The following is a 16,212-nucleotide window of genomic DNA, read 5'->3' as shown; positions in this document are numbered from 1 at the left end:
TTGAGTTTCATGAAGACTTTTGGCTTTGGCTTTAAACAAAACCATTATCTAGATAAGTCCCTTCGTTTTATCTCTACATCTTGCTTATCTAGGAAGGACCACCTTTTGATCTTCAAAATTGTCACTGTCCCCTTCTACAATGACCTATGTTGTCAGTTTTCCTATTACTGCCGTTTCTTCTTGAGTTGCTCACATCACTAGACTGGGAGGAAGAGTTCCTGTCTATAAGCAAGTTCAGCTCTGTAGTTGTTTCATTTCCAAACACCTTCAAAGAGATAGAATGTCAAGATCATTGAAAGATAAGTGTTAATAAAATTTCCAGAAGCCCATGTGATGACATACAGACTTTGGATCCTTACTGTGCATGAATAACATGGTTTTTGTCACATCTCAAATATCTCGTTTATTTGATGGTTCAGGGTTTCTTAAGCAACCAAGAGACAAATAAACTTCCCCAATATGTGACAATAACTTTAAAAACAGACTGAAGTCAGTTCTTCACTTTGCATCTGGCTGTTGTCCATGGTTGGTATGCTGATGTAGGATCCTCCAAAGTGTGGTACAGGTTCCAACTGTTGATTCCAGGAAGTAGAACACATAGTGTATCTGTGGCCAATATAGGGAGTGGGAGGGTGAGGGGATGGAAGGGCCAAGGTGTGCTGAATTAATCAATACTGACAAGGTTGGCATTACTTGGAGGTGGAGAAAGTGCTGGCCCATACGAGGTAATAGTTGACAGGTCATTGAGTGGTTACAGGGGAATTTTTGGGCTATTGATATTATATGGAATGTATGTAGTCCTGGTATCTGTCCAATGAAGAAATAACTCAGAATACTTCAAAGAAAGAGACAGACAGATGTGTGCATGCATGCGCACATAAATGAGATTGAAAGATTGAGAAAGAGATTGGTCAGTGCAGTCTTGCAAACAGGAAGAAAGGCCAACCCATATAAGTAGTGGTGGACATTTTATATGTTGGAATCAACAAACCTTCATAAAAATTCGAGTGGACTTTTGAGCAATTAGAAAAGCAAATAATAAGATTAAATGACCTGGTAAAATAAAATGTTATGTATTTTAGAACAGAACAGCATGAACCAGAAACTTAAGAAAAAAGGTCACCAAAATTGAGACAAGGCAAGGGGAACCGAGATTCAGAATGTATAATCAAACAATAGAATAAATCTCTGAACATGCTATGTAAGGATTTTTACTATCTCTCAGTGGGAAAATACTGAAGTATATAGTACATCCCTTCTGTGTATCCTTTCCTGGTATGTTCTATACAACACAGAGTGGGTGGCTAATATCTTTCTTCTGTATGGCTTTATATGCCAAAGATCTAAGAGAATGTGTGACATACAGGAAGGGCTCAAAATGTTTTTTGAATGAGTGAATAGATGAAACAGGATCTTGAGGGAAGACTAGGAGTTTTCCAGGCAGAACAAGAGGGAAAAAGGTATTTGAGAAGAAGTACCAACACGAATAAGGTATAGAGGCACGAGCCAGCAGGGACTGTTAAATGTACTGCAGGGAGGCTGTTCTGGTTGTTAAACAAGAAAGTGTGTGACGTGGAATGGGTTCTGGAGATTTTCAGGGAGCATAGAGGGAAATGAAGTCATGTGATAAAAGATCCCAACCCCCACATCTTGAAGCTTGATTTTTATCCTTTGAATCAGAGGGAAGGTAGCATCATAAACCTGTTTTAGAAAGATCACTATGGTAATGCATGGAGGATGTATGGAAGGAAGGTACCTGTCACCTCTGTCATAATTTTCCTCAAGACCAGCTTTGATAATTGAACTGAACTGGCATGTGGTGAAACGAATTCTGAAAGAGGATCTCTTCCTTCTTTGCCCACACTGCCTTCATCAATTAGATATTGGTAATGGATAGATGTGGGACTCCTTTGAAAAAAGTGGCAACCAGGAAGAAATCTAGTGTTTAGCTGTTTTATCCCTATCTCTCTGGCTGCTTCCTGTCTCATTTGCCAGTTCATCTTAACTAACCAGTAAGTGTTGAAGTTCTTCAAGACTCAGTCTTAACCTTCTTTTCTCATTCCATATGCTTACTATGTAGTAGTTATCAATCCCAGATGATTATTAAAATTATGTAGAGCTGGTTTTTCCAGCTTTAGTGAGACATATTGACATACATAACATTGTAGTTTAAGGTGTACAATGCAATGATTTGATATATGTATGTTTTGTGCAATGATTACTGCAATGAGTTAACATCCATTACCTCACGTAGTTATAAAACATTTTTATTTCGTGATACCTTTTAAGATCAATTCTGTTAGCAACTTTGTCATGTTGTACATTACATTTCCCAGAACTCATTCATCTTATAACTGGAAATTTGTACCTTTTGACCATACTCACCCAATACCCCCACCCCACACCTGCCATATCTTATCTGGCAACCACAATTCTGACCTCTGTTTCTATGAATTCAGTTTCTTTAGATTCCACATGTGAGTGAGATCATACAATATTTGTCTTTCTGTATCTGACTTATTACACTTAGCATATTGTTCTCAAGCTTCATCCATGCTGATGCAAATGGCAGGATTTCCTTTTTTATGGCTGAACTGTATACATATTCCATTGTATATGTGTGGATATATATTGCATTTTCTCTACCCATTCATCTTTTGATGGGCACTTAGGCTGTTTTCATGCCTTGGCTCTATTGTAAATACTACATTGAACATGGGGGTGAAAATAACTCTCCAGGAGAGTGATTTTGTTTCCTATGTATATATACTGTGAAGTGGAACTGTTGGATCATATGGTAGTTCTAATTTTAATCTTTTAACCCTTATTTATTAATCCTTATTAGATGTATAGTTTGCAAATATTTTTACATTCTTTAGTTTGTCTTTATATTTTGTTGTTTCTTTTGTTGTGCAGAGGCTTTTTAGTTTGATGTGGTCCCACTTGTTTTTTATTTTGTTGGTTGTACTTCAGGTGTTATATCCCAAAAAATCATTGCCAAGAGCTTTTCTGCTATGTTTTCTTCTTGGAGTTTCTTCTGGTTTCAGGTCTAACATTTAAACCTCCAATTGATTTCAAGTTAATTTTTGTGAGTGGTGTAATACTGGGGTCTAGTTTTGCTTTTTTGCATATGAATATCTAATTTTCCCAGCACTATTTTTGAAGAGATGGTCTTATCTCCATTGAGTATTCTTAGCTCCCTTGTTAAATATTAGTCAACCATATATGCATGGATTTATTTCTGGGCCCTTGATTCTGTTCAATTGATCTTTGTATCTACTTTTATGCCAGTACTGTACTGTTTTGATTATTATAGCTTTGTAATATAGTTTGAGATCTGGAAGTGTGATGCCTCCAGCTTTGTTCTTCTTTCTTAGGATTGCTTTGGTTATTTGGAGTCTTTTGAAGTTCCACATGAGTTTTAGGATTGTTTTTACTATTTCTGTAAAAAAAAAAAAGCTGTTAGACTCTTGATAGGGATTGCATTGAATCTATAGATGGTTTTGGGTAGTACAGACATTTTAATAATATTCTAATCCTTGAACATGGGATATCTTTCCATTAATTTTTTCCTCTTCAGTTTCCTTCATCAATGTCTTAGAGTTTTCAGTGTAGAGATATTTCACCTCCTTGGTTAACTTTATTCATAATTATTTTATTGCTTTTGATACTGTTATAAATGGGATTGTTTCCTTTTTTTCACATAATTCATTGTTAATGTATAGAAATTCGATTGACTTTTGCATGGTGATCTTGTATCCTGCAACTTTACTGATTAGATCGAATGGTTTTTTTTTTAGTGCAGTCTTCAGGATTTTCTGTATCATGTCATTTACAAACAGAGGCAATTTTGCTCCTTCCTTTTAAATTCTGATGCCTCTTTTTTTCTTTTTGTTGCCTGACTGTTTTGGGTATGAGTTCCAGACTGTGTTGAATAGGGTTGGTGAGAATGGGCTCCTTTGTCTTGTTCCTAATCCTAGAAGAAAAGTTTTCAACATATCATTGAGTATGATGTTACCTGTGGGCTTATTATGTATGACTTTTATTATGTTGAGGTACATTCCTTCAGTACCTAATTAGTTGAGAGTTTTTATCATGAATGGATGTTGAATTTTCTCAAATGCTTTTTCTGCAACTATTGAAGGTGATCATATGATTTTTATCATTTATTCTATTACCATGATGTATCACACTGATTTTTCATATGTTGAACCACCCTTGTGTTCCAGAGATGATTCCCACTTGATGGTAACGTATGATCCTTTCAGTGTACTGCTGAATCTGGTTTTCTAGTATTTTGTTGGGAATTTCTGCATCTATGGTCATCAGAGATACTGGCCTGTAATTTTTTTTTCTTGTAGTGTCATTATCTGACTTTGGTATCAAATGCAGGACTAACAAAATGAGTTTGGGAGAATTCCCTACTCATTCCTTTTGTGGGAGAGGTTGAGAAGGTTTGGTGTGAATTCTTCTTTAAACATTTGGTAGAATTCACTGATGACGGTTTTGGTTCTGGGACTGTCTTTTTTTGGGAAGTTTTTGATTATTGACTTAGACGCCTCTCTTGTTTAGTGTGTTCACATTTTCTACTTCTTCATGATTTAGTCTAGGTAGGTTGTATGTTACTAGGAATTTATACATTTCTTCTAGATTGGCCAGTTTGTTAGCTTATACTTGTTCATAGCAGTATGCTATGGTCCTTTATATTTCTGTGGTATCAGTTGTAATGTCTCCTCTTTTATTTATAATGTTATTGATTGAGTCCTCTCTCTTTTTTTCTTGGTTTGTCTACTGTAAAGGTGTGTCGATTTTGTTGATCTTTTTAAAGAGCCAATTCTTAGTTTTGTTAATCTTTTCTATTGCTTTCCTGTTGTCTGTTTCATTTATTTCTGCCCTAATCTTTATTCATGTAGAAGTGTTTGAATGTAGTGTCCCATCACAGTCAATTAAATCAGAATGTCTGGGCTCAGGCATCCGCTTTTATAACAACAACTCCTTAGGTGATTCTAATGTTCAGTTAGGATTAAGTACTCATCTAGGTGACCTCACTCCATCCATGGCTCTTTTTTTTTTAACTATCCATAGGAAGATGACATGCAAATATCTCTGTAACCCAGAGCACTCCTCAATGCTTCCCCCTTATATATGTTCAAGGAAGGAAAGCCACCCTATATGTTGGGATGGGAGCATGTGAGAGGCTGAGAAATTGAAACAGCAGACATTTCTTCATTTTAGGAGTAGTTTGCTTTGGATATAGCTTCTAAATTCAGTGATGAATGTAATGTACAATCCAGGGAACTTTAGAAAAAAAAGGGAATACTGATTAAAATTATGCCAGGAAAGGGGGCATGGCCAGAATTGTCTCAAACTAACTGGAGTCTTCAGTCAACCTAACAAGTGACTACAACCTTGGTTGGCATCTTGACCCCAACCTCATGAAAGATCCTGAGTCAAAACCATCTAGATGAGCCATTCCTGAATTCCTTACCCATAGAAACTGACATAAATGTTTATTTTTAAATCAAATTTTGAGGTAATTTTTATGCAGCAATAAATACTTAATAACATACTTTTTCATTTAGGTGATTGATGAAAAAAGTTTCTTCCCAGTGATGTACAGCATCTCTGAGGGCACAGGCTGTGTTCTTTTGGCTATTCTGTATCTGGAGTTTTTGTGAATGAATCAATGAATGACTGAATCCCTGTACTTTGATTTTATCTTGAGAGCCACTATGCTAGAATTATTAACTGGTTCTCTTTGACTTACACAGAGCTTTTCAGAAAGTCATGAGCCTATGGGTGTTTGGAAAATAAAATTTGATAATTGTGAAAAGAAAAATCCCAGGCTTTCACTTGCTTAATTATCTAGTTAGATCCAGACTTTATTGTAGAAAGGGGTATTGTATTTTCAGTGACCAAATGTATCGATCATAGAGAAACTGTTAATTTTAGACAATAAAGGTTTTGGAAAGGAAAACGCTGTTACAAGGAGATGTGCTATGAATAATGCAATCTGAAATAATCCCAGACAAAAGGCTAGGCTCAGTTAAACTACACAGTAGCCTTCCCCTTGCAAAGTTGTTTTCTATGAATGACTTTGCAGCTTTGGCTTCTTGATCTTCATGCAAAATTAACTTAACTGTCACCAAAATTTCATGGTCTATAAACTAAGCCACTTCAGCGTTGTGTCACCCATGTGACACATTGAAGTGTGACCAGAGAAGAGAGAATAAACCATGGCAGAAATGAGAAAATGGTGGTGGGAGAACTATGACATAAATGATAAATAACGTGCATAAAGATATAAACAAGGCATTTGCAAATTGACATTCTATTGCAATGACTTCTTTCCCCACTGTTGGAGAAGTGGTCAGTAGAAGCAGGGAGAAAAAGACAAGACTTTATGAGGTTACTTATTCAAGGCAAGTAAATCTATTAATGAATAGAACCACTGTATTGGTTAGATATTGGCTACATTGCTTAGGAAAATGTGGCATCAAAATACTTTTATCATAACACAGGAGTTAAAGCTCTGAATTAGACAAGACCACTGAACACATTAAGGAGATTTGTCTGGTTTATCTGCATTTGTTTCTCATAGTTGAGCAAACCAAATTTCAAAATGCCATCAATCCTTGGATGGCATGTTGTAATTTAGTGAAACATTATTAAAAGGATTGATTTTATAACCACCACATCTTATGGATGTGTCATCTTATGTGATGCCTAACTTTGAATGGCTGTTCCCTAAGGCAAACCTGACTACCTGCGTCATTGCCTTACCTTGTCCCCTAAGGTAAACCTGACTACCAGGCAGAAAAATTCAGCATTGTAATCCTCTAAAGGCCCTTTCAAACTATAACTTATGCTATTAATGTTACATGACATTTGTTTATGAATAAGCATTACTTATGAGCCTGTGTCCTAGTAAAAAAAAAGAGGAAATTAGCTTGTCTCTCTATTTAAAAATAAAAAAGCATTGAGCACCACAATAAACTCACAATTTCAAAACCTGATAGTTTATTCTCTTCATGTTAATCATACTGCAAACTACAACCACTATGTATTATTTGACAAAACATATGGGTTTTAACTGTATGTGTACCCTTGCATCCAGGGATGCTCTATTAGGGTTCCTAAGACCATGTTTTGCCTTACTATATCTTAAAAATTTGTGTACTTTGGGTAACTTGAATCCTGAATTTGAACATTATTTATTTTTTATGTCTAAGGAGAGCATTGTGGTTGATTTCTAACTAAAAGATGAGGAGAGGAGAAACAGGCAGGTCGAGGAGGCAGCTGACTAAGACACACTCCCACATAGTCCAAAGCTAACCTGGAAGGCTCCTGGGAGCACGGAGGAGAAGCACTTGTCTCAGCCTTGGAAGAGCAGGAGGCTCCAGAGAAAGTTTCACAAAATAAAATTGGGCAGGACAGGGGAGGAAAGGTGGGGAGTCTGTCAAAGGGGGTCAAGTCAGGTAGGCTGAATAGGCTGACTGACAAAACACTTTTGGTTTCTAGAGCATTTTGGATTTTGGAATTGTGGACTAGGGATTGTGGATCTGTGATATCTTTATAGGTAAGAAAACTAAAGCCTGAGAATTTTTTTGAGTGATATTTTATTTAGCCATTTTTGTTTACAACGGAAATGCTGGGAATTCAAAATTAACATCCTTGCCTGTGAGCTTCAGAAGTTGTGGCCTTGTGCTCCGCATTGTTCTGTCGTGCTTTGTCCAGAGGAACCTGTATAAGCCGGCTGCCATCCAGTTTCATGTGATTCTCTGGCCCACACTTTCACCTGTGAAAACCAAGTCCTCCAGGATTGCACCGTGCATGGCTGTCAGAGTGCAGCAGAGAACACGTGGAAAACAAAGGTTTGGGATGAGGACGAATTAAGGCTGGAGATTTGGGAGTTAATCCCTTCCTGGGACGCTTTTGCTTATTTTTTGTATGGCTTTTCCGAGTTGGCTTAAGCAGACTATTCTGAGCAATAAAGACAATGTGCTTCCCACAGAACTTTTTCTCCGATTCACGTACTAGACAGACTTGGACTTTCTGGAAAGATTTCAGTTGAGGAACAGGAACAAAGATTATAATAGCTTTCTGGTCATCACCAACTTCAGTTTCTTTGGCTGCTGTTATATTCAGTTCCCGCAGCTGGGCCCTGAGGTCCGGGTTCATCTCCAGCTGATGGAGGGCCTGGGAGATGCCTGACTCAAGCTCATCTGGCTTCTCGCCATTGGGCTTCATGATCTATGCGCTCGAACTGAACATGGCCTTCTCCTTGCTGAGAGAGTCAACATAGGTTGGCTAGTGCCGGCCTGGAAGGAGCAGCCTGAGAATTTTAAGTAACTTCCTGGACAGGAGCTCCCTTAGCTTTTCAGGGAAGGGATACATGATTCAGACAGTGCTAATGGAAAACAAGGAAAAACTGAGACTGTTATTGACCAATCAAAGCTTACCATAAAAAATAACGTTAGCCAGTTGTTTCAGGCCATCTTCTGGAAATATTTTCTTAATTGATTGAATTTTAAGAGTACAGGTTCTGGAGCTGGACTCCTTAGGTTTGAGCCTCTGTTCTACCACTTACAAGCTCTGTGCTTACACAAGTTATTTCATATCTCAGTTCCTGCGGTTCTGTAAAAAGGGGGTAACATTGGCACATAGTTAAATACTTACCAAAGTTCCTACATAATTGCTAGTCCATATTATTATCAATGGAATTCCCCCTCTAATTGCAGTTACCAACCAGGAGAAAAATGAATGCCACTTCATGTACCTCTTGGCGCTTCTTTTCTTGAGGAGAACCTACTGTATACATTACATTTTTAAATTCAAGTAGAGGCTAAGGAATGAAGGTAAGATTATTCATACTGGAAAAATGTGTGTAAACTGTTTATCTTTTTGTGGAAAACTGGGTTTTTATTTGGGGAAATTTAAAAAATGCATTTCTCCCTTATGCATTATACCAGCTCATTTTGCTGTTTTGGAGAAACTATTAAACATTAGTATCTCTTAAAAGGAGACAACCCAAAGTGTGAGGTCACTCACAACAAGTTAAATTTTGATTGGGCATAGAAGTTGGAGCTGCTGGACTGCTCTCTGCTTGTGTTCAGTTGAAGCCTCCGCAAATGTGCAGATATCAGCACGTAGGACCAATGGGCTGCAGTTGCTTTTGGTGTTTTTTTTAGAATTTCACTAATATGGGGAACTCAGGTCTATGGTTTTTTCACCCTCCTTCCATTCAGAGTCCTAGAAAGTAAAAACCCGTAAGCGAATGTTGCTGTCAGTGACCTTGAGAAAGATGTTAAATGCAAATTGCTCAATTTTTCTCAGGTTCCAAATGGGAGAGGGTAAGGGGTGCAGGGCACTTTTTCTTTTGCAGTCTCATTAGGGTGTCTTCTAGGGGTTGGAAATTAAAGCAGCCTTTTGTTAAATCTGTAAAGGATCTTGGTGTGGCAGTCTTGGTTGGGCCTTGGTTGACTTCTTAATATTTCTTGCACCCCAAAGGGCTAATATTCTCATTGCACTTTAGTTGAGCTTTAGCTCTGTCTCTTGTGACATTATGTCCACTTTAACAGCTGTGACTACATTATTAAATGAGAATGCCAAGCAAGGAGAGGCACACACCAGTCAGCCAACACTGAACTCAGATGTCAAAGTCATATCAAGGAAATGAAATTGTCTTTGACTATTTCCCACCATTCTGCCATTGGACCCGTGGTGGTTTTATTACTGTATGAAATCAGTTTCAATCCCTGAGACATCAGAGAGATTAAAATCTTTTAATAAATAGGAATAATGGTTAAAATATTAAAATTTTTCTCTTAGAAATGTAATTATTTTGCTAGAATATTTATCTGCCTAATTTACAATCTAAATGTAGATATGACAACTTAGTTAATGAATTATTCCCTGCACCCCATTACCCTATAGGCAGGCATTTCAATGCCTTTCTAATGCAAAATATGTGTTGTTGTTTTGCATACCTCTGTTTTAATTTACTGGAAAGGTTTTTTTAAAAATCTTGTTTATTTCTTTTTTTCCTATGGTTCGTAGGAACCTTCGTGTTGTTAAAATACATTTTTTTCACATACTCTTGCTCTAGTCCTAATTAAAGCGACATCTATGTGATATGTTAATTGAAGACTTCTGAGAAACCACTTCTGCTTGAAAATGTGTTTCTCATTGGTCCCCAATCATTGACTATATTTTAAAGATTAATTTTAAAAGATTAATAAACTGAGCTACAGAAACATCTGACTTGGCCAAAGTGTCACTCTATAAGTTTCTAGAAGGTTTTTGACTAAAATCCTACCTCGTATAATTAGTCTTACTATGCTTTTGGAGATTATTATTAAATCAGATGTTAAATTAGAATTCCTTATACTCCTCAGTTCAAGGTGCATCCTTGGTCAATGCAATGGCCCTGTCTTGTTTTCTTGATCTCTTTATTTTCCTTCTTTTTTACCCCAATATTCTTCCCTGCAACTAAGCAAACATTTAATTGGTTGAGATCTACCCTTCTTTTCTTTGTGTTCTTGAACAGTATATTATTTCATGGGCATGAAATTTTATTAAAAATATTGATAATATTGTACTATAATTCTTAATCTGTTTTTCAGCTCCATGTTTTTTAATATTCTATTCATGTTAACTGTGTGTACATCTACTCTATTGCTTCAAACTGCTGTACAGTAATCCTTTGTAAGCATTAATCACATTTTACTTACTCATTCCCCTGGTGATGAAACATAGATTATCCCCAATTCCCTTGCTACTTCAAGAAATGTTGTGATAAACATCCTCTTAATACAACATAAGAAAATTTCTCAGGCATATATAGCCAGAAGCGAGAGTTATAATATCAAATGGTATAGATATACCTAATTTGTCTAGACACTGGCAGATTGTTTTCTAGAATATCTGTACCTGTCCATCCTTTATACTACCACATGTCTCCAACACTTGGAATTATCCAGCTGTGGCACATTGCATTTTCCAAAGATGGCTGCAACAGGGTCTCCCATCCTGCACGGAAATCTGCCATTTACTACCAAGAAGTAAAGTCCAGTTCTCCCCTTGAATGTGGGCAGGCTTTTGTGAGTGTTTTTGGCCAAAATAACATGGCAGAAGTAACCATGTGGTTTTTTGAGGCCAGATTCTAAAAGGTGATTCTATTTCCACCTTGCTTGCTGGACCACTTGCCCTGGAGCCCTGAGCGACCATGTGTGGCATCTGACTTCTCTGAGGAATCCCTAACCAGCTCATGTGACAGACCACAGGGAGAAGGCTGCATGAGGATGAGAGGTGTCTGGTCATTTCCTAGGTTCTCCAACTCCAGACACCTTCTGGCCTTGAGCCGGGACCTCTCAGCCAAGCCCTCCCTGAATCCTTGTCCCACAGAGACCATGAGATATAAAACGACTGTAGCTGTTTTAAGCAACTAAGTTTTATAATTTGTCATGCAACAGTAGTAATAGGAATACCAGTTTTCTAATTTTTGCTTATCTGACATAAATAAAGTATACATTTCTCTAATTGCTAGGGAGCTTGAGCATCTCTTAATATGCCTGAGTTAACTGCTTTCTTCTTGAGTTAATTGTTCATTTCTTTTCCCCATTTTGCTTTTGGGTTCTTGTTTGGTAGGTGCTTCTTTTATAGTCCAAATGTAGTCCCTATCAATTTTAGACATCATTACAAAGTACTTCTATTCTGTCATCTATCTATTCAATTTGTCATTGAACAGAATTCTTCATTTTGATATGATAATATTCACTAGCATTTTACCTTATAGATTGTGATTTTTGAATTTTGTTTAAATCCTTCCCATTCCAAAATTACGAGGCTATTTTACTCTTTCATTACTTTATAGTTTACTTTTCAGACTTAGGTCTTTGGTCCTCTTAGAGCCCAACTCTTATAAGGTGTTATATAAGAATCCAGTTTAATTTTCTCAAAAAGGGTTTTCCAACACTGTATACTAACTGGTTCATTCTTTGTTCTTTGATTGTGTGTAGGGCCATCTTTGTTGTATGTTAGGGACATGGGTCTGTTATGACTCCCTCGTCTGTGCCACTGCTCTGTTTGTTGGTTCTTGCACCAACTCCATTTTGTCTTATTTATTATGACTTTTAGTATATCTTAATATCTGATAGGGCAGTTCTTTACTCTTTGTCATATTTCTCAAAGTTGTCTTCTCTATTTATGGACTTTTACATTTCTGTGCACATTTTAGAAGAGGTTTATCAAGTTGATCAAAATAAATCCAGCTGGAATTTTGCTTGGAATTGGCTTGACTATAGGTCGTTTTTGGGAAAATTGACATCTTTATAATAAATCATCCCTTCAAGAGCATGGAATGCTAATGTCCTTCATTTCCTCAGATTTCCCTTTATGTTCTTTCATTGAATTAAAAACAAAAACTTCTCTAGCAGTCCTGTGTATTCTTGGTGAAGTTAATTCTTGGAACGTGTACAGAATTTGGTGCTCTTGTTAATGTTATCTTATGCTTGATTGTATTTTGTAGTTGGCTATTGTTGATAAAGAAAAAGTCTATTGATAGTATATCTAGTCACTTTACTGGACTCTTAGTAGTTCCAAGTTTGTCTGTGATTGGTTTAGATGTTTTTTATGCTGTTGATCATATTACTAACAAATAATGAGAGTTTTAACTATTCCCTTTATAAGAAGGTAGGCCAAATGAATTTCACATTTTTAAACTTTATGTATGTGAAATTATGTGAAATACATTTCACACAGAATATTCAGACAACAGTTCAACTGAATCAAAATCGTGACATGAAGAAGGAAATATTTTCTACCTATTTTTTCAGGAACACGAGATAAAGTTCTCTTTCCTAAGGTTTTCTTCAATCGTGAACCATGGAAATTTAAAATAGCCTTCAGACCTCTACAACATTTTATTCAGTTTCAGCAAATGAAAATTGAACACTGCTATGAGATAGAGGACACAAAAAAGAAAAAAAGATAAAATTTCCCACTCTAAAGTTGTTTCCAGAGCAGACGGAGGGGTTGAGAAATTAACAAACACTTAACATTCTGAAAAATGCTACAAGGTGTTAGCTGATCAGGGAGGAGTTCGTGCCAAATTCTCCGGCTCTTTGAGGAGGATTTTGAGGGCATATTTATAAAATTTTCAGATTTTAGTAATCCTCATTCTTTATCACATTTTCCTTTGGTTTGACCATGAAGGTGATAGGGAATCAGGTAATAAATCTTCCTAATTACTTTTTTGTTAATTTTCTAAGTGACATTTATTAAAATTCTGAACAGCCCTTTCATGACTGTAAACATACTACTGATTAATAACCTCTCATTAGGACAGAAAAACTTGGCTAAAGTTCATCTAAAGTTCTGAAGATTCTGCCAAACAGTTCAGATAGTTAAAATTTGCTGATTCTCAACTCTTGGATTGGAACACATGTAAGTTAGAAACCCCAAATTGCCAACTAAGTGGTTATGATTGAGTTAGGTGTGAATGAGAGATTCATTTAATGTGATTTTTCTCTGCATCATTATACTTGTGTGCTGTGATAAGAAGTTGTTATTCTCAAGAATGAGCACACAAAGGTGAGCTAGATTGCTGAAATTGGTGACATGCAACAAGATAGGTTGAAATCCTCTACAAATAGATCAGAGTTGGAAAGGGCATTCTCCAAATGCAAACTACAGACACAATAAATAGCTCTGAAGAGTACTGTTTACAAAGTGCACCCAAAGGGTGTACCACGTGATCAGTGAGTCCATTCGATCCTATACATTTTTAAAATAATAAAAAAACCCAAAGAAGACCTTACTGACATTAAACATAAGGATTGACCTCGGAGCCTTCATCTGTTCTGATTCTTGAATGGTCCTTTGTTACATCATTTATGTGAGTTTCCTTTGGGGAAGTATGGCACGGAGAGCTTGGCGGTGACCTCCGTATTCCTTCCTTTCCCCAGTGTACTGTCAGGTAATATGTTTATGTGCCTTAAATTTTAGCAATAATAGGTTATTGCTTAAAACCATCTAAGTATGTCACATATAAAAAAACTCATCAGCATATTTTATGTCAACTTTGACACATCCCTAAAAATCTTTCAAATGCTTTCAATGAATTTTTATTCATTTATTCAGTCAGTCAACAAATGTCTATTTATCTTCCAATATTTACCTTCCAATTAGTTGGCAGTCACAACTCATTTATACTGCAGAAGCTATAAATATATAAGGCAAAAATTTAATGAAATTCTGCATAATTGGAGGATGAGATTTATAAATGTATAATTATGGTTTCAGAAGCACAGCCAATAATACAATTCTCCTATTTGGAGTTACGTATCTTTGTGAGGTGAATTTTTCACTGTGACAGCCATTATATCTGAAACAACTGGCTTAAAATTGGTTCCCAAAATGTTAAACCAATATTTAAAAAAATATTGCTCTCACCAAAATATAATAGTAGTGAGAATTTTAGTGAAAATGTGAAAAAAATAATTAAAGTATGAAACAATTAAAATGAGATTTATTTTAATCTGTTTAATACTTGTTTTATAATTTAGCGTATTGCATAAATTTTGTAATGCATGCAATGTGTTTATATGCTATTATACACATAGAATTTAAAAATAAATGCATGTACATATATTTGGAGTACATGTTAACTTTTTTACTGGTTTCATTAGAATATAAGCTCCAGGAGGAAGGGTTTTTTCTGTTTTGTTCATTGCTATATCTCAAGGGTCAAGACCAAGGGTTGGTAAACTACTGCCTATAGGCCACATCTAGCCTACCTACTATTTCTGTAAATAATGTTTTATTGAAACATAGCCATACACATTCATTTGTGGATTGCCTGTGGCTGCTTTTACATTATAACAGGGGAATTGAGTAGGTGTGACAGGGGCCATACAGCTTGCAAAGCTGACCATTTACTATTTGGCCCATTATAGAAAAAGTTTGCTAACCCCTGGTCTAAAAGCATGCCTAACACGTAGTAGGTGCTCAGTAGACATCTGTTCTGTGAGTGAATGCATACATTTTATGCATGATCACAGAAAGTTGGAGACTGCAGTTTAAGAACATAGATCCAGTGGTTTCTACAATTAAAAGTCAGTTTGTAATATTTTTATGCCTTTTGGTCTGTCGAATTGGCCTAAATGTAAAGAGGCAGTGTCTAAATCTAATGCTTCTACCCTTTTGCTGGTTACATTATAGATGAATAGTTCTGAATTCCTGTTTTGTCATTTTAAGGAGGTACCAAAGGAGGTTGCATTCTACTTCTCTGGAATATTACTTTCCTATGAAGAAGTGAGGAATGGGGTCAGAGTGACCCATTCAAACTTCTCTTGGGGTCAAAGTAAAAGCTGCAAAGCTGGGTCACTGACCAATCTAAATAGAAATCTATAGTAAATGACCCTTTGTCCCTACCACCCACTCTACTGTATATCATGACTTTCACCATGCTATAGAAGGGCTGTGTGACATATTAGCGGAGCTGGGGTCTTGATGGGAGCTCCACTGGGTACTGTAGAACTTGGATTTGAGAAAGCAAGAGCCTTCATTCAATTCTGTCTTTCACTCTGTAGAAACATCAGACCACATTTATAGAAAATGGATCTACAGGCCTGGTTTGAGTTTCTTTCATGGCAGAGAACTCATTAATCCACAACAAAGCCCATTTGACCATTGGCAGCTCTGATTAAGATTTTCTCCCTTGAATTGAGCCAGAATTGTAATCATAATTTCATTTTCTTTGTTTAAAATTCCAAATTAGTGGCATATGATAGATAATATTTTTGTTTTTTTCTTGAGGTAGTTGGAGCTATTTCTGTTCTGATTTTTTTAAAGAGACTCTTTAAAAAAGAAATAGCATTGTTACTACCATTATATTCCAAGCTGTAGTATAAAATACAAATCTGAATATACCAAATTATAGGATGTTCAACTCAATAGCCAGAAATTGGAGCCACTGTGATAAAAAGCAAAATATGTAATCCCTCCCCTTCCATCTTTCAATAGAATTAAGTTTTCTCAGGTAACTTAGGTATCTGATCCTGATATTTTCAGAAAGTTTTGAAGACTGGGATATACAATATGAGTAGAAATTAGATTGGAAGCCCTATATTATCTCTTGCCCCACCTTTTAATGCCCTGGAAAAGAAGATGACTATCATTAACGTACTTAACCTCTGCTGAACTTGAGCA

General features: G+C 36.3%; 1 long non-coding RNA gene and 1 pseudogene across 1 annotated transcript in view; one reads left to right on the top strand and one right to left on the bottom strand.

The window, feature by feature from the left end:
• Window positions 1–16,212, top strand: part of LOC140847386 (uncharacterized) — a 609,000-nt gene that overhangs the window by 169,424 nt on the left and 423,364 nt on the right. The window lies entirely within an intron of this gene.
• LOC108395683 (small ribosomal subunit protein eS7-like) lies at window positions 7,638–8,274 on the bottom strand (annotated as a pseudogene).

Source organism: Manis javanica, chromosome X (genome assembly GCF_040802235.1).
Source record: "Manis javanica isolate MJ-LG chromosome X, MJ_LKY, whole genome shotgun sequence".
Taxonomy (NCBI): domain Eukaryota; kingdom Metazoa; phylum Chordata; class Mammalia; order Pholidota; family Manidae; genus Manis; species Manis javanica.
The sequence above is the reverse complement of the archived record's forward strand: the minus strand, read 5'-3'. Positions and strand labels throughout refer to the sequence as shown.